The sequence below is a fragment of the Crocodylus siamensis genome, chromosome 2, assembly GCF_052110815.1.
Source record: "Crocodylus siamensis isolate JL-2025a chromosome 2, ASM5211081v1, whole genome shotgun sequence".
Classification (NCBI taxonomy): domain Eukaryota; kingdom Metazoa; phylum Chordata; order Crocodylia; family Crocodylidae; genus Crocodylus; species Crocodylus siamensis.
In genome coordinates, this window is record NC_143396.1 from 146,612,565 (window position 1) to 146,632,167 (window position 19,603).

General features: G+C 47.5%; 1 protein-coding gene across 1 annotated transcript in view; it reads right to left on the reverse strand.

Moving 5' to 3' along the window:
- Positions 1-18,432, reverse strand: part of GPRIN3 (GPRIN family member 3) — an 89,239-nt gene extending 70,807 nt beyond the window's left edge. Inside the window, exon 1 of the mRNA XM_090037069.1 lies at positions 18,196-18,432. The gene's annotated coding sequence lies outside the window, so the exon portion shown is untranslated. The remainder of the gene's footprint in view (positions 1-18,195) is intronic.
- Positions 18,433-19,603: the final 1,171 nt, after the last annotated feature.

Below are 19,603 nucleotides of genomic sequence, written 5' to 3' on the forward strand. Positions count from 1 at the left end.
GGCTCTTAAATTAGTAAGCAATTCCACAAGTAGATAATAGCAGTATATTGTTCTTAATATTAATATACTATAGTTTCCTTTGACTTTGAATATTTTGGGGAGTGGGCTGTGGAGGGGTGGGGAATAATGGCTTCTATTGCTACTTTTATTTTTGTAAAAAAATAAAAAGCCTTTAAGGCCATACTTTACAACACAACTTACTAGCAAAATTGACCTGATTCCAAGACATTTCTTGCCCCTCTTAATATCTCACTATTTAGGGATGCACAAAGATGCACAAAGATTCTGTGTGCCTTCAATGAAAGCAATTAATTAATAATCACTATTCTCACAGTAGGACCGACATTCTTTATTACTAATAACTTCTCACATGTAAAAAAGTTTTTGGATCATGTTTTTTATTAGACTGTTAAGAGTTTGGAATAATAAAGCTGGAAATGGAATATTTTGGCGCAAACAAAATGTTTCTGAGAGAGAGCGAGGGAGTAGAGTAGTTGCCTGTAGGCTGAGAATGGAAAACTTCTAAGAGTGATCTCTGGGGGAAGGATAAATTTAAAAAAGAGTTCAGATTGATTAAACTGGAAGAACATTTTCAGAACTATCTTCTGGAACAAGGGGAACCAGAGAGACAGCACAGATGGGATTCATATTTAGCTTGAATCCCAGTGTAAAACACAGAAGAGAACATAGGCAGTAATACCCTGAGTGCATTCTTCAGTGGCTAAATTGATGTGCTCCCATTGTGGAAAAACAAAGACAGCATAATGTTCTTCATTGGGCAACTTGGGGGGAAAACATACACTCATCGGGGGGGTTTCCTTTCTGTGGGTACCAAAAGGCAAGGTCTGGATAAAAAAAGGGAGATGTAGAGAAGAAGGATCTACTCTCCCCTCCTACGTGCAACTATGACGGTAGAGAGCATATCTAGAAAAAATGGAGATTGAGAGGAAATGTGAAAAGAGAGTTTGAATGGAGTGTAGACTAGAATGAAGAAGGAATTACCTGAGAACTGGGAACTTAGGTTTCATCTGATTTGGAAAATTACTTTTTTACCATTTTGGGAGAACAATATTTTCAAACATCCAAGCTATCATCAGGGGTACAGGTTGCAGTCATATTGGTCTACAGGCAAAAGGAATCAAAACTTGTGGCAGAGGTGATATCTTTTATTAGACCAACTACATATTTGCAAAAAAAATAAAAAATCTTAATTTGCAACCTTTTGGGTGCGCACACCCTTCCTCAGGCATAGGAGAGTGCAAAGATTGTAAAATTTCTCCCAGGTGGAAATGAACATTCATATTTCACAGGAAAGCTGAAGGTATTGTAAGACTTCCTAGTTAGAATAGTTCATTTTGTGCAAATTAGGCTCAGATAAAAGTTAGAACAGTCTATTTACCTTAATGTTGTCTGGTATCAAGCAGGGTGTTGAATTATGTTTCCTTATTTTCCAACATCAAGGTGAATAGACTGTTTTAACTTATCTGAGACTAATTTGCACTAAATGAACTACAATATTCCAAACAGGAAATCTTACAATACCTTCAGTTCTCCTGTGAAATATGAATTTTCATTTCCATCTAGTAGAAATTGTACATTCTCCTGTGGAAGGGTGAATGTGCCTGAAAGCTTGCAAATAAAGATTTTTTTTTGCAAGCTATCAGCAGCATTGGTAAAGATTTGCAGTGGTGAGTTTGGAGAATTCATTGGTTATCTCAGCAGGCAGGGAGTGGACCAGGAGACCCTATCCAGTCCTACATAGTAAGCAAAATGTCTTGGGACCAACGTCCCAGGGCCAGCACCAGTGGGGCCCAAAGCAGGGCACAGGCTGGCAAGGGTGTGTGGAGCTAGGCTGGGTTGTACCAGCATGGAGCAGGGAGCTGGCCTGGCTCCATAGAGCCCCGGCCAGCTGGGACCCCGCGCTCCTGCCACTTTGCTCTGCAGACCCCGGGCTCCCACTGGCCCCCGCTGTCACCCAGTGCCCCCCAGCCCTGTGGTACAGGCAGGGGGCAGAGCACACCCCTAAACCTCTGCTCACCAGCAGGGAAGAAGCTGGTGCTGAGTGTGGGGAAAAGCGGCCCCTCACCTGCCCCATGGTGCGCTGCGTTGCAGCTGCTTGCAGCCCATGCGGGGCTGTCTGGAGCAGGCACAGGGAGCCCCAGGCACGCTGCGAATGGCTGCAGCATGGGGCAGTGGCCACAAGGCGGGCGAGGGGCCACTTTTCCCCGCGCTCAGCACCAGCTTGTAACCTGCCCCACTGCCAGCCTGGCAGTGGGGCTGGGTTACAAGGTGCTCCTGAATGCGGGGCGAGGGGAGAAAGCAGCCCCTCCCTGCCCCATGGCTAGCACCCCGCGCTACAGCCACTCACAGCCGGCCTGGGGCTGCCTGTACCTGCTCTGGACAGCCCCACACGGGCTGTGAGTGGCTGCAGCGCAGGGCGCCAGCCATGGGGCAGGCAAGGGGCTGCTTTTCTCCGCACAGGGAAGGAGCTCAGGGAAAAGCTGAGAGCATGTTAGAAATGGAATATTGTTAGAAATGGAGTATTGTTAGAAATGCACAGCTTGCATCTTGCACCTGATAAGAAAGAAACACTGCCAAGGACTTTTTTCCTTGCCCAGCCTTGCCACAGCTTTTCTTATACTAAATCGCAGACTCTCCCCCAGCTTCTCCCTAGCCTTTCTCATACAGATTACAGAAGCTGGAATTCAACTGACTGTGTCCTTGAAAGGGGGGGGGTTGAACTCTTGGTGACCTATAGTAGTCTCTGAGCATGCTTAATTAGCTGATGCATATTTACCTCTCCGCCCTGCATACTTAAGTAGTTAATTATACTATACATGCGATGTATGTAGTGATGTAACCACATGTATGCTTGTATGAAACGGAAGTGAGCTGTAAGAGTTCCTGTTTCTGCACACGTGCCCAGGAGGAAAAAGATAAATACAGCCTGCAAAATTCCTTGGTGGGTTCAGAGTAATCTGAGTTTTTGACTCTGCTCTGACCCTATTTGCAAATACACCTTTTGTGCCATCTAATGAGTGTGTGTCTGTGATTTTGGTGGCCTCCAGAGAAACGAACCGCTTTAAGCATCAATCTGGCACCCCAGATGGGACGTCTCTGGATCACCTCGGGGCTCAGTGACAAGATCGTCTCTGCCACCACGGGGAGTGCGCACCGAGCCGCCTTTTTGGGCTCGCCCAGGGGGTTTGAGACGTGAGTCGGGGTACCCGAGAGATTAAAGGCTCCTGTGCAAAATTTTTGGTTTCTGAGGACGCCAGACACACATTCCGGCATTCTGATCGAGATCTCTGGGGTATCTGAGTGAGTATATGAATTTCCTTGCCCAATTTGGTCTGGATCCGGGAACAAAGACGCGTTCGATTTGGTTTAATACTGGGAAATTTTCGGCCTGGTATATGCGAACCGTCTGTAACTAGGATCTTTTGGTATTTGGTGTGCGTTGGACGCACTTTTGTGGGCATATGGGTGCGGGTCGCTCCCGTGTAGAAAACTCGGATACGCCTTTAAGTTATATATTACAAAACTTCAGTAAATTTGCAAAGCAGGCAGATTATGGAGTGAAGATGAAAAAGGGTGATTTAATTAAGTTTTGTCAACTCGAGTGGCCAACATTTGGGGTCCACTGGACCCCAAAAGGATCCTTTGTAGTAAAAGAAGTGATAGCTATCCATGAAATAGTTATGCAGAACGGATATTGGAATCAATTTCCTTATATCGATTGTTGGTTGTGGGTGGTTCAAAATCAGCCACCTTGGATTAAGAAATGCTTAGTAAAGTCTCATGTGATGGTTGTTAAAGGAAAGACTCGAGGAGGACCGCCTGTACTCCCTGAGTCTAATGAGGGGGGGAATTCTGAATTGGCTGAGTATCGGACCCGCTCTCCGGTCACCCTGTCAGGTAGCGAGGATGAATCAGACACCTCCTCGGGATCCAGTCCCTCTGCACCACCGCTCCCTCCCTCAGGGAAACCACCACCGGCGTATCAAAGCATACCTAATGATTCAGAGCGTGAGCCTCAGCCAAGTGCCCCATCTGAATCAGGGAATAAGGGCTATTATTTGCGCAAGACTGTAGAATCACAGCCGGTGCTGAATTGCCCGATGCGAGAGGTTATCGGAGAGGGGGGCAATGCAACTTTTGTCTACACCCCATTTAGTACTTCAGATTTATTTAACTGGAAGAATCAGAGCCCCTCTTTTCGTGAAGACCCTGAAAAGATGAGGGACCTGTTTCGATCTATTGGGCAAACCCATCGACCCACTTGGGCTGATGTCCAGATGATGCTCCAAACCCTCCTGACCCCGGAGGAGAGGAGATTAGTGTTGGGGACGGCAGAGCGCATTGCAGCAGCCAGGGTAGAAGCGGAGGGAGCTGCTGGTCGTACCTTGCGTGATACCTGCCCTGTTGAGGAACCGAGATGGGATAATCATACTGCAGAAGGAAGAGAGCTGAGTGCACGGTATCTGGGGATTATAGTGGAAGCAATGGGGAAGGCAGTGCCTCGGGTTACTAATCTGTCTAAATTGTATGAAGTGAGACAGGGAAGAGAAGAGGATCCCTCAGCTTTCCTCGGGAGGCTGTATGAGGCGTTCCGCAGGTTTTTGGACCTAGATCCAGAAGCCCCAGATAATCAACGCATGGTAAATCTTATGTTTATTGGTCAATCCGCTGCTGATATTCGTAAGAAGTTACAGAAAACTGAGGGAGGTGCTGGGAAACCGATTTCAGAGCTGGTGGAAATTGCATATAAGGTATATGGGAATCGTGAGCATATGCAGGAGCGCAAGGAGGATAAAAAGGCTCAGCGACAGATGGCAGCGCTGGCAGCTGCTATAACTGGAGGTAACCCTGGAAAGGCTGGGATGCAGAAAGGGAAAGGAGAAAGAGTGGGAGCAGACGTTTGTGCTTACTGCAGGGAGAAAGGACACTGGAAGAGGGAATGCCCAAAGTTAAAGGAGAAGAGAGAGGGGGAACCAAGAGGTCACCTCATGCGGGCAGAGGAAAAGGGTGAGGACACAGAATGAAGGGGACGGGGATCTAAGACCACTACCCTTCGGGTTGGAGCCCGAGAAGATCCCATGGTAACCATTAGGGTTGGTGGCAAAAACTTTGAAGCCTTGGTGGATACTGGGGCTACATTTTCAATGATTCCAGAAAACCCCCCTGTGCAGGAACTAGTGAACAGCATGTACTTGTGGAAGGGATTGAGGGAACGCAATCCCGACTCCCTGTTTGTAAGCCACTTCTCACCAAAGTGGGGGACCATTTGCTTGAGCACTCCTTTGTATATTCTCCAAGTTGCCCGGTTGCACTACTTGGGCGGGACCTACTCACAAAATTGCAAGCTGAGATATTTTTCAGAGACGACCAGATGGTGGTCCAGCTACCTGTCAAGCAGAGCTCGAACTATCAGATGGCTCTCCTGGAGGACCGACGCCCTGTAGTAAGTTCTGAAGATCACATGACTGGAGTAGACCCTTCGGTATGGGCTGATGGAACCCCTGCACGAGCTAAGTCGGTCTCCCCGGTAAGGATCATACTCAAGGATGGGGAGGGGCCCGTTCGGGTAAAGCAGTATCCACTCAGCCGAGCGGCCAGAGCTGGACTCAAGCCGTTAATAGAGAAATACAAGAGGTGCGGATGGCTAGTGGAAGGGTCCTCACCATATAATACCCCCATTCTTGGAGTGCCGAAGGCAGATGGGGTCTCATACAGACTGGTCCAAGACCTGCGAGCAGTAAATAAGAAGGTCCTTTCAGACCATCCTGTAGTCCCGAACCCACACACGATTTTGACACAAGTACCGGGGGAAGCTGAAATATTTTCAGTGCTAGATTTGAAAGATGCTTTCTTCTCCATTCCCCTTCACCGAGAGAGTCAAAAATTGTTTGCTTTTGAATGGGAGGATCCAGATACTTTCCATAAAGCCCAACTCATGTGGACAGTTCTTCCACAAGGATTCATAGCAGCCCCCCATATTTTCGGACTTGCCCTTCAGAAGGACTTGGAGGAGTGGAAGGGATCACACCCCGCAGTGACTCTCCTCCAGTATGTGGATGACCTGCTAGTTGCAAGCCCAAACTTGCAACTCTGCGAGAAAGCCACCAGGTCACTGCTAAACACTCTAGGGGAAAAAGGATATAAAGTCTCTAGAGAGAAAGCCCAAATATGTCAGCCTCAAGTTACATTTTTGGGATATAAGCTCTCAAAAGGAGTCAGAGCCCTGAGTGCAGATCGCATACAGGCAATCCAAGGTCTAACCTCACCTAAGTCACCCAAGGAGCTGCGGGCATTCCTAGGGCTAACTGGGTTCTGTCGACTATGGATACCAGATTATGGTGGGAAGGCTAGACCACTGTATGACTCACTGACTAAGGAGAGTCTCACTAAATGGAAATGGAATAAAGAAATGCAGCATGCCTTTGATCTGCTTAAGGCAGCATTAACCCAGCCCCCTGCCCTGGCCATCCCAAATAGTAAAAAGCCATATCGACTGTATGTTCATGAGAATCGAGGGGTCGCATCAGGGGTGCTGACACAGCCATCAGGCCCAACCTGGAGACCCGTGGGATATTACTCAAAGGTTCTAGATCCAGTTGCACTCGGGTGGCCAGCCTGTCTTCGGGCTGTGGCAGCCACAGCAGTGGTTGTTGAAGAAGCCCAGAAGATAGTCATGGGTGCGGATATGGAAATACACACCCCACATGGAGTTCCCCAGATTCTAGGGACTGAGGGAGGAAAGTTTCTCAACCCCTCCAGACAATCACGGTATGAGATATTTTTGCTCTCTAATCCAGGACTTACTTTCAAACATACTACAGCCTTGAACCCTGCAACCTTGCTGCCGGAGCCAGGGAAACCGACGCATGACTGCCTTGAGGTCCTGAATCAAACCACACAGGTGCGGCCTGATCTTGCTGAGGACCCAATTGAAGACCCAGATGCTGAATACTTCGTAGACGGCTCCAGCTCTGTCATCGATGGAAAAAGACGAACAGGATGTGCAGTGGTAACCTTGGATAAGGTAGTATGGAGGGAGTCATTGCCGAGCTCATGGTCGGCACAGGCCGCGGAACTCACTGCGCTCACCCGAGCATTACAGCTGGGGACAGGCCAGTGGGTTAATGTATACACTGATTCTCGCTATGCTTTTTCTACGGTCCATGCGCACGGACTATTGTGGAAAGAAAGGGGTTTCATTACGGCTTCTGGGAATAAAATTGCTAACGGCCCTCAGATTATCAAGCTACTAGAGGCACTCCACCAGCCTAAAGAGGTAGCAGTCATTCATGTGCGGGCCCATGGGAAGGCTGCTGAGGAAAAGCATAAGCTTGGAAATGCAAAGGCTGATGCGGCAGCAAAGGAAGCCGCATTTATTGGTGGAGAAGCGGAGGAAGTATCCAGGCAGGCCTTGTCCCATGCCATATGGCCATACGTCCGGGATTTAGTCCCGCAGTATTCCCCTGAAGAAGATAAATTTGCACAGAAAGCTTGTGCAGAAAAGAACTCCCAGGGGTGGTGGATAGTACCGGGAGGAAAGGTCATGATACCCAGGCCATTGCTTCGGGAAGTGCTGCATCAGCTTCATGCAAGAACCCATATGGGAGGCTTGGCTATGGGTGATCTAGTGATCCGCCAAGCAGTAGCCCCAGGGCTATATGTAGAAGCTCAGCGTATTGCTACCAGGTGCATCACATGCCAGAAAGTAAACCCTCGAAGGAAACCCCCTGTGCCAATGGGAGGTAGACCCTGGGCAGCGTACCCTGGACAAGCATGGCAGATTGATTTTGCCGAGCTCCCACGGTCCGGACATCATGGGTTTTTACTTGTCATGGTAGACCAGCTCTCTGGTTGGGTCGAGGCATGGCCCACCAGGACTGCCACTGCGGCTACAGTAGTGAAGTATTTGTTGCAGGAGATCATTCCCCGGTATTCTCTGCCTGAATCCATCGAGTCGGATCAAGGACAACACTTTGTGGGAAAGGTAGTTCAAGAAGTCGCACAAGCTCTCAAGATCACTTGGAAACTACACACACCATGGAGACCACAGAGTTCAGGACAAGTGGAACGCATGAATAGGACCTTAAAGACTCTACTCACCAAAATCTGTATTGAAGCACGCCTTAAGTGGCCTCAAGCATTGCCACTAGCTCTTACTTGCATTCAAAACACTCCCCGACGGGGCATTAAATTAACCCCATATGAAATTATGTTTGGCAAGCCCCCTCGAGTCTTACCCCCTGGGATGCGAGAAAATGTAACTTTTGAATTAGGTAATAGCGAGCTTCATATGTATGTTATTGCTTTGCAGTCTGTCTTGTCTTCTCTTCACAGGTATGCAGCCTCCTTTCAGCGTCTGCCTTTAGACGTACCGGTACATGACTTCTGCCCGGGAGACTGGGTCTTGGTGCAGCGGTGGAAAAAGGAACCTTTGACTGAGAGGTGGAGTGGCCCTTTCCAGGTACTTCTAACAACCCACACCGCTGTAAAGATTGCTGGCCATGACCGTTGGATACACCATACCCGTGTGAAACGACATCCACGAGCGTCAGAGGACACCAACTCCCAGGACGAACTCACTCCGGAAGCTGAGTCGTCCTCGGAACAAGAAGCCAGCAAGTGGAGCTGTGAACCTACTGGTGATCTCCAAGTGTGCCTGAGACGGCTTAATCAAAGTTCAGAAAATTAGACAAGAAAGTAAAAAGAAAAAGTTTAGGCTGTATTTGATCTCAAGAAAGGGAGAATATGGTGGGAATCTTAATATGCCTTGTTGTTATCTATGTAGTAAGAGAAGCAGGATTGAGCAGCCCTAGCTACCAGCCTATATCCCCGCTTCCCCCAATTGCTCCCCCAAGGACAAATTTGTATGTTGACATGATGGAAAGAATTGCAGGTACCTTCAATCTCACCAACTGCTGGGCCTGTGGGGGACTCCGAGAGGCTGGAGAACAGTGGCCTTGGAGGGCTTTTCCTTTGGCCCCAAAATGGTTGGTAAGTGATAAGGCGGATGTTAAGAGTACTGGTCAAGAATGGGATGAGAACCGCAGCTGGGATCTTTCCCAAGTGGCATTAGGAGAGTACTGTATTAGCGATAATGATACAGGGAGGAGTTTGGGACATAGCCAGTGTACATGGACATTGAAAAGGGTCCGAACATGCACTACCTATTATGCCCTTAATTGCAGCAAGTATGCAGGTCAATGGAATTCTACTGCTGTTAAGCTCCCAAACTCCACGTGGATGAAATGTAACCCATCCACTCCACAATCATCCCCGTATGATGAAGACACCTGCTTCAAAAAGATGATAACCACCACAGTTGAAGGGATGCAAGTTGCAGCAGTCCCCCTCAAAGCGCAGACTGTAGCAAAAGTCATGGTACTCAGAAAAATTCCTCGTAATTATCTTGATCTGCCTAAATGAAAATGGGGAGCAGAAAGCATCTTGAGGGGGGAATATTGTTAGAAATGGAATATTGTTAGAAATGGAGTATTGTTAGAAATGCACAGCTTGCATCTTGCACCCGATAAGAAAGAAACACTGCCAAGGACTTTTTTCCTTGCCCAGCCTTGCCACAGCTTTTCTTATACTAAATCGCAGACTCTCCCCCAGCTTCTCCCTAGCCTTTCTCATACAGATTACAGAAGCTGGAATTCAACTGACTGTGTCCTTGAAAGGGGAGGGGGTTGAACTCTTGGTGACCTATAGTAGTCTCTGAGCATGCTTAATTAGCTGATGCATATTTACCTCTCCGCCCTGCATACTTAAGTAGTTAATTATACTATACATGCGATGTATGTAGTGATGTAACCACATGTATGCTTGTATGAAACGGAAGTGAGCTGTAAGAGTTCCTGTTTCTGCACACGTGCCCAGGAGGAAAAAGATAAATACAGCCTGCAAAATTCCTTGGTGGGTTCAGAGTAATCTGAGTTTTTGACTCTGCTCTGACCCTATTTGCAAATACACCTTTTGTGCCATCTAATGAGTGTGTGTCTGTGATTTTGGTGGCCTCCAGAGAAACGATATCCTGTAGATACTTTGTAGATTGCTAATTGGTTTAAATCTCCCTGTCAGCCTCAGAAAACTATTTTTCATAGAAAAGTAGGCCTGGAAGAGACCTCAGGATCTAGTCCAAACCTCTGCTCAAGGCAGGATCTTCCCTATTTAAACCATCGTATTCTAGTATTTAAGTCTTAAAGCTGCACAAACAACTCTTGCACAACTACCAGGTACAATGCCTGAAAACACCAAAAAGACCCTACCATTTATGGCATCTAATGTTTTGAAGGGTTTGCAAGTTGAATCTGGAAATGACCTTTACACTGAATGTGAAAACTAACTGTATTTTCATACTACACTTTGTAATATAAATTGCTTTATTTGCAAACCCAGGTTTGTCTTACTCATTTAAGCCCATACCATTGAAATCAGCGATCATAACCTAGCCAGTTGTGGAGCTCTTCTTCATTCTCCTGCTGCTGAACATTGTTCTGTTTTCTACCTGCTGTGGGCTGCAGAGATCTTCTTGTGATCTTCAAGCGATACATATTTTGGGAGGAGGGATGGGGGCAGGAGAAGGAGGGAATTCCTGGTCTTCTACCTGTTGCTCTTCACAGCCCACTCCAGAAATGGCTACTCCTAAATCATCCCTGAACAATGCTTACCCAACCTCTTCCTGAAAACCTCCAATGAAAGAGATTCCACAATTTTGCAAGGCAGTCTATCTCACTGTCTTAACAATTGACAAGTTTTTCCTGGTATCCAAAGCTTTCATCCATACAGTCTCACATATTTCAGTTTTCTACCGTACCATTATTCAATTATATAAAATCATTGGGAAAGCAATATATGAAAACACCCAGCTCTCTATCCTTCTCGTCACCATCTTATATGAAAACCGTATTTGACTGAGACTTGTCTATTCTGTAACTTCAACTGTCCTTGAGGGAGTCTTGCCTGAAACTGCTAAACAGTCCAAACAGATATCTGAACATTAACAAATGTCTTAAGAGCTACAGTGAGTCATGTCCTACTGAAGAGAATGCTGTCCAAAAATTTGATGTATTCATCACCCACCAGTGTATAGCTTAAGAATGAAATTGATAAAGCTCCAAGTGGTATGAGAAATTTGGAAACAGGCCAGTGTGAACACAACCCCAAAGCAAAGCTCCATATTTGGCACTGGGCTCATTATTTTGTAAAAGATAGCAAAACAAATCCCTCTTTCTAGATATCAGCATGATTTTTTTGAAAATAGTGCTACTTTTCTTTATAATTGAATTGGCTTATTATAACCTCTACATTTGCCATCATAAACATATAGCTTTGGAATCAAGCCTAAAGCCAGTCTTTTTAAAAAAGAAAAAAAAATCTGTTCCTGGTTTGAAAAGCAAGAAAATTCATGCCTTACTAATTTATCCTTGTTTTAGAAAGAGCATGAAACAATCCACTTATCTGGCCCCAGGGACTTCTAGAGTCTGCTTTAGACACCAGCGTCAAAAATTCATCCTTTCAATGGATCCTTATCAGGGAGGGATAAGTATGTATTAAGTGTAATTGGGTGATCTACTACAAGGAAAAAATCCAAACTACAATCTCCACAATATGCAACTGTTCAGTTTCATGGCAGTTATTCATTCTTGGCATGGCTAAGTGTATGGGCTATCACCAGTACTGGTACAAATGGAAAGGCTTTGGAATACAAAATAGATACAGCATGACAAAAGATACACAAGCAGAAACACTGCTTATTATCCTGGACTGGTAAAAGGTAACATATGGTGGGCCAGAGAAACGCTGGCATCTTCAACACGTAATAGACAAATCTCTTATTAAAAGATGTTTGCTGTAGGCAGCAGGAAGTGGAAGCTGGAGGAGGTGGGGGACTCTAAAGGCTCTGGTAGTTCCAGGGTGGGGAGGCAGCGATAGCAGCAGCAGCAGACAATGGAGAGCAGCAGTGATGGCCTGGGTAGCCAGCACCTGGACCCATGGGTAAAGTGCAGGGGGCCAAGTAGATGAAGGTGACAGGAGCCTGTGAGCAAAGAGTTAACCACTTAGGTTGCATTTGGCTCACAGGCTACCAGCTGGACAGGCCTGCTGTAGAGGACAAAAGATCAGAGGTAGCAGATTGAAGTACTTATACTCTTCTCACATGTGGTTTCTTACCTAAGACCAGTGAAACCTGGAAAAGGATCCTCTGCATTTTCCTTTTAACTTGAAACAAAACAGAATGTTGTGCATGATCCATTTTCCCTGTAATGGTCAGGAAACCATTATGGTTACAAATCCCCAAAAAAGGGGGCAAGTATTAGTGAAATCTTTCTTATCCCCTGCCTTTCTGTCTAAGTACATGCTCTTGGCTACAGTAACTAGGCTGGGGGTGCTAGCAGTTGTACTTATCAATATCTTCCTCCCTCCCCTTCCTTCAAAACAACTCTTCTGTTCATTATCCTTTCCACCCAGCTAAAGCCCCAAGGGTGAAGAAGGGAGTAGAGGAAGCAGAGGGGGAATAGACCCTAAAGACATTTTGAGAAGATAATAAGTAGCCTTCAACATTATGCCACATTTTCCATAAGAGAAGCAACTTTCCCTCACCTTCATGAAAAGCTATGATGCTTTGGGATTGATGGTGTGCTATAAAATATACAACATATACAATAAATAATGGGGGAGGGGGGGACAGAAACACTAGGAGCAACACAGGTACAGAACCCAGAGGCAGCTAGATTAAAAGTTCCCTCATGACTCCTACAGCTCTATGCTCACCAAAGGACTCCTCTACAACCTGTCCTGCAGCATGCCTGCTGAAGTCCTACACTTCGTAGGTTTCTCCTAGCTTTGGCAGATCCTGTAGTACTTTTGGCTCCCAGATTTCCAGCCATCCTATTTTGAAGTATCTGCCCACACTCACACTGGATCTATACATCGATTTCTGAGTTCAAGGTTTGCCTCTCTTTCACCTTTTTAAAGACTGCAAGAGCTATTACGGACCTGAGCAGAACTGGCCTGGAGGATGATAATAGCTACAATCAAGACATCCACAACACATACTTCCTTCATTTGAGCTGAACACTGGAACTGCCTTAATCCTAGTAGTTGGGATGACTGAGGTTCTCATTGCAACTGGACAGATACTACCGCATCACAAATTCCTGTTTAGACAAACATTGCACACAAAGGCAATGATTCTCTGCTTTTCATTAAGATTCAGTGGGCCACTAATCATTAAACCATAACATATAGGTAACCCCTGCTTAACACGGTTTCAGTTAGCGCTATTTTGCTATAGCGCTCATTTAGAATTGATACCTGATTCTGCTGAGCGCTCAGCCAGTTTCACTATAGCGCTCAGTGGAAACAGAGTTTCTGTAGGCAGGCGGGCAGGGAGAAGTGGTGGCAGTGGCAGCAGCAACGAGAAGGTGAGTGAGTGGCAGTGAGTGGGTGGGCAGGCATGACGGCCCAAGGCGGGATGGCAGAAGCACAGGTCCAGGCTGGCACATGGTGCCAGAGCGGGTGGGGGTTGGAGCCAAGTGGCTGCAAAAGAGGGGCAGAGCGCGAGGTCCAAGCCGGTGCCCAAGGCCAGGGCCGGCAGGGGCCCGCACCTGGGGTGGGGGGCAGGAGCATGGAGCCTGCACTGGTGTGTGGGGCCCATGCCACGGCCGGTGGAAGCCCACACTCAGAGCAGGGCGGTAGGAGCACTGGTGCCTGGGCTGGAGCAGACAGGGGGGTGGGGAGAAGCAGTGGCAACAGAGGCAAGTAGCACGGGGCCTGCACTGCTGCCCGGGGCCAGGGCCCAGAGCACGGCTGCAGGAGCATGGGGCCCACATTGGTGCCCGGCAGCGGGGGGGGGGGCAGCAGTAGTACCAGTGCCCGGGCTGGCAAGTGGGGCCAGAAAGGCTCGTGGGTAGGAGAGGGGGGTGGGGAGAGAAGCAGTAGTGAGAAGCAGCAATGGGGGGCCAGGCATGAGTGCGGGACCCATGCCAGTGCCCAGGGCCAGGATCAGTGGGGGCCCAGAGCAGGGTAGCAGGAGCACAGACCGGAGCTAGTATGTGGGGCTGGAGTGCCAGCAGGTGGCCAGGGGAGTGGGGAGAGGCAGTGGCAGGGCAGGCAGTAACCAATTAATCTCTACTTACATTCACTTCTATGGGGAAATGGGATTCGCTTAGCACAGTTCTACTTAATGCTCAGTTTTTCTGGAACCAATTAAGAGCACTAAGTGAGGGTTGCCTGTACAAAAATTTTCTCTGAACAGAGCATGAAATTATAGCACTTGGCATGAAAAGAGCAAAGCTCTTCTGTGGTAGGTAAGAACCAGATCAACACTTAGGTACATATGGGTGAAATCAGTTATGCAGCCAATGTTCTGTGGTGCACATTGACAATACTCAGCCCACATTATCCAGGTACAGGTTCATCTCCAGATAAATTATTTGTAGTCATAGCTTGCAGGTGAATTAAATCTCTTATGAAAGAAATACTACAAAAAGAAGAGGACACTGCTGGTTTGGAAAAAAAATTACTAGCAGACTCCATCTGACTTCTGGAGAAGGAAATGGTGGTGCCCCATTATAAAGACCCCAAGAGATATGGAGAAAAAGATTGTTTTAATAGGATAGAACAAATGCAAGTCACATTACAGAATGGTAGACTGTATTCTGGAAAGGACCCACTCTGCAAATGATTTAGAGATCCTTATAGACAATAACCTGAATGTTAACTCTCAGTGGTGAACTGACACATGAAATTAATTCCACGCAATAAGCTCTGGCACAGTTCACACACACACACACCCAGGCACAGTGTTTCCACGTGCACCCAGGACTGCAGCACGTTGAGCTGGGACGGAACAACCTCACCTTGCAGGGGTGTGGGTGAGGGTCAGTCTGCTAGCCTAGGGCTGCTCAACTCTGGCTTAACACGCTGCAGGGGGCTGGCTGGGGCAGGAGGGTGCTCCAGTACAGGGCTAGATGGTAGGCATCCCTGCATTGGAGCACCCTCATGCCCCATCCAGCCAGCTCTGGTCAGTGTCTACACCTGTGCTGCAATGGAATAAATAACTCTGCCATGAGACAGTACTTGTGCTGGGCAGTACTATCCTATGGTAGAGTTAATTAGGTTAGGTTGGTCTAATAGAACCACATGTGTAGACACTGACACTTTACTGTAGAGCTAATTAGCCCACCACAGTAAATATCTCTGTAGAGGTACCCAGTGTGTTACAAAAACAAACAAACAAAACTTAACAATCCTTGGGTGCACAAACACAGGAATGCTAAGCAGCACTAGGAAAATGTTCTCAACTCTGTAAAAGATGTAAGTGAAAATGTTACTGCAGTGCATTCAGTTCTGTTGTCCACACTTTAAAGGATATGAATAAGTTGTAGAGTATGCTGGGAGGAACTACAAAATGATTTGTATTTTGGAAAGTTTTACTTTTGGTGAAAAACTAAAGGAGCCTGATTTATATATGTTTTCAAGGATGAGGTTGAGAACTTGCACAGAGAGAAAATATCCAATCTTAAATGTTTATTTAGTCTGACTGACAAAGCTATTCTAAGCTCAGTGGCTTGAAAAGTCTGAGTTAGAAAAATAGCAAGATAAACGTTTTTAATAATGAGGACAATTAATAATTATTGCCACTTAACTGAGAAGTGTGGTAAGTTCCTCATTACTGTCATTAGATTAAGAGGGATGCCTGTGTAAAGTAATCCTTATAGTACAGTCAAAGGTATGACATACCCTCCACCCCCAAAAAGTTTGAAAGTTAGTTGGGATACTGACACCATTAAGGACGTAGCAGTAGGATCAAGCTGAATCACAATTTGTTAAATTGATACAAAAATCTAGTATTTTGTAGCTTTTGGTATGCTCACACTATATTGTCATAACTATTTCTTAAAAAGATCTGTAAAATCCTTTGTTGAGTTTGTTATTATTATTATTTCTTATCTTAGGAAGGAAAGGCAGAAGATGTACAAAAAAGAGATAAAAATGTAGCTTTACTTATGGACAATTTGTACTTTATCTCTAGTGAAATCAAGTGGAGTATAACCACTGACTTCAGTGGAAATAGAAGTAGGATCTCAAGAGATGTATATGAACTTGAAAGTATGGAAGGGTCAAAATGCTCAAAGCCAGGGTTCTCAGTTTTTTTTATAGGATGGACCACCTCTCATTACCAATACCATCTTCTGGATACCTGGATACCTTTTGGATTCCTTCATGAGCAAAACCTCCCTTTCCACTGGCAATTATATGACAGCCACTGGGCAACTACAGTTCAGGCTTTCAGGGGGAAATAGCATTAGGAGAGTATTTACATATTTTTAGTCTCTTTTAATGCAATTTACCAGCTGGAAACTGAGAGGACACATATCATATGACAAGCCAACTCTCAGTGGACCACCACTGAGCATGCAGTTTGGGAACCTCTTTTGATTTCAGAAATACCAGGGCAAGGGTATGGCAATAATTCAACATATGTATTTTTATTCACAAATAAATATGTCCCAAGAGACATAGCTGGGAGGGGGCAGGGAGGAAAGTGAAGGGACAGAAAATAATTTCTCATTGGCTTCTTTCTATCCTGTTCTAGGCTGGATTTTTGAGGCCACATACTTCTCTCATTTCACCCAACCTTTACTTTAAAAACAAGAATCTGGGCAAAACACCCCAATGATTTTGCACTTAAAAAACCAAACAAAACATTACTAGAATGCCTCTTCTGTGGTAAAGCTCATGTGGAAAGTTGTTTTGTTTTAGTTCACCTGTATCAGGGCAAGTATTTATACAGTGTGACAGTGACGTTGCTATGGTAATTACTCTTCATCGCTGGAAAGCAAAGCAATACTGCAGCAAAACCACAAACTGGCCTTACCATTCAAACTCCCGTCTTTTGCAGATGGAAATACAGCACATTGTTTTCCTCTTTCTGCTTTTATTAAACACATTCTGTTTTATTTCACTGCAGTGGGGGGAAGGGCGGGGGGATGACCATACCTTCCAGAATGTAAAAATGTACTGGTAGAGGCAAACCACAGAAGCAAATAATAATAATAATAAAAAATGATGGGATCAAGACACAATCGAGCAATTATCTTTTCATGACTCACATGGATCCATCTGCCCGGATTCACTATGGAGCAATGATTGTTTGAAAAACAAAAAAAAATTGTGAATGGAAAGAACAGATGGCTTGTGCCAGCCCTTACTCAGGCAAAACTCCTCCTGAAGTGCCTGAAAAGAGAATTCTGCCCTCCTTTTCCCGCTTGTCTAAACAAACAGGGAATGAAGTCGCCCATGACTTCAAGGAGAGTTTCATCTGGGGAAGGCGTGAGTGCCACATTTATCCTTCCCAAGTGCACGGAGAGGCCCAGCTCCTTATCGATGCCTCCTCCTACTTGGAAGTCAGGATAAATACACACCTTGACAGACTAACAAAAGGAGAGAGAGAGAAACAGAGGGAACACAGGCTTTGGCGAACCCAGGTTCACCTCATCAGCTGCCATCCTCCTACCTGGCTAAGGCCAGCCCTTGCCAGCAGACAGGTCCTGGACAGGCATTCAGAGTCACACAGGCAACAACAGCAGCAGCGCCCTCTCTCAGGGGCAGTGTCCGTGCGTGGTGGATCCAGGCACTGGGCTCACCTGCCCGCTCTACTTCCTCCTCAGCAAGTCCCAGACCCCCAGCAGGAGGGTGGGAGAAGTGCCCGGGTGGGGGGACTTGAGAAACCAGTGCTCATTGCTTTGGGACAGGACCCCGAGCAGTGCTGCACTGGAGCAAAGGGGAGGGTGGCTCGCTGCCTCCAGGGCTGCATCCAGCCAGTGAGCAATGCACAGCAATCACCTTGGGCCGCGCAGAGACAGGGACACACACAGCCGGCAACACACACACATGTACACATGCAGACACGGACACACAGAGACACAGACACACACACGGGGACATACACAGAGAGACACACAGAAACAGCAACAGACAGATATACACGGATATACTCACACAGACACCGACACACATATGCACTCACATGAACACACAGGGACACAGAGAGAGGGGCACACACAAGTCACACACACACGGACACCGAGGCGGACACACAGGTAGACAGACGCGGACACGCCCTCCCGCGCCCCATCGCCGCGGGCCGGGCCGGGGTGCGGGGCCGCTCACCTTGAGCCGGGGGCCGCTGCCGCAGCGCTGACCTTGCAGGGGAGCTCATGGCGGGCGGCGCTGGGCCGGCTGCAGGCAGAGCCGAGGCGGGAGGGACCGGGGGCCGAGCCCAGCGCGATGCGCCCGGCGGGGCTGCCGCTGCCGCTGCCGTTGCCGCCCGTGTCTGCTGCTGCGGCGGTGGCGGGGGGCGGCGCGGGGCGGGCTCTGCTGCCAGCCGGGGCTGGGGCACCGCGCGGCCGCTCCCGCCACCGCCACCGCGCACGCCCCCGGCCCCGGCCCCGGCCCCTGAGGCGAGCACTCTCGCCGCGGGCACGGGTTGCTCCCCCCTGGGGCCCGCGGCCGCCTCCCCTCTGCCTGTCTGTCGGGGGCAGCAGCGGGGCCGGAGCCTCCTCTTGGCCTGGCGAGGCAGCTTGCCCCCTTCTGCCTCCTTGAAGCAGGGGAATGAGCCCCTGTCCCCACGCAGGGCCGGGCTCTTCTCCCCCCTTCCCACCCTGTTTCCAGGAGGCCAGTCCTTACTGGTGGTGCCACCTGGCCAGAGCTGCCTCCCCTTGGCTCCTGGCACATGCCAGCCCCAGTGCTCCTCCCTGCGGCACTTTCCTGCCAAGGGCCCCTGGTTCAAGAGAATCAAGAGCGCTGGGGACCAGTGACTTTCTCTTGCTGGAAAGAAATATCTCCTATGTAGTTGCAGTGAACCTGGAGGTGCTGAGGGTGCACAGGCAGGGCACTTTGGGGCGGCTTTGCATGAGCTGTTGCATGGTTGTGGGGGTGGTATCTTTATTTGGGGTGGGGGGAAGGTTCTGGCTTATAATGCTCCAGAGCGAGTCTGACATTTGTATATGGGATGCCCAAGGCCTGCGCCAGTAAGATCCATTAAATCTGAACACATATACTACTTCCATATGTGCCAGCTGGCAAAGTGCTGTCTGCAAATAGCTGTTTAGGCATCTGAATAGCAATTTGTTTGCATCCTTATGCAACACATATCTGGGGTTGTGTTAAATGGGGGTAGAAATGCAAGGACTTCTGCCATGACTTTTTTTCAGTATACAGATTTGATCCCCGTGATGAAAAGCTTGTCTAATTGGCTTGTGGGGGGCCATAAAAAACAGATTCACACCCTCCCTCCACCACTCCTCCCCCCCTCCCCCAGTGCAGTGGCCAGACTAGCAGATGATTTTCTATTTTTAAATAAAAATTATTTAAAATTCCTATCTTTTATTTCTTCCCCTCTTCCTGCTAGGACAGAATTTTATCTGTATCTATTTACTGAAACCTCAGAAAGTGATCCTATATTTCTAGGTGGCAGAGAAAATTAGAGGTCATAGATTCATAGACTGTAAGGGGCTGCAAAGAACCTCGCATAATCATCAGGGCCAGCCCCCGGCACAAGGCAGGAAAGACAACTGGG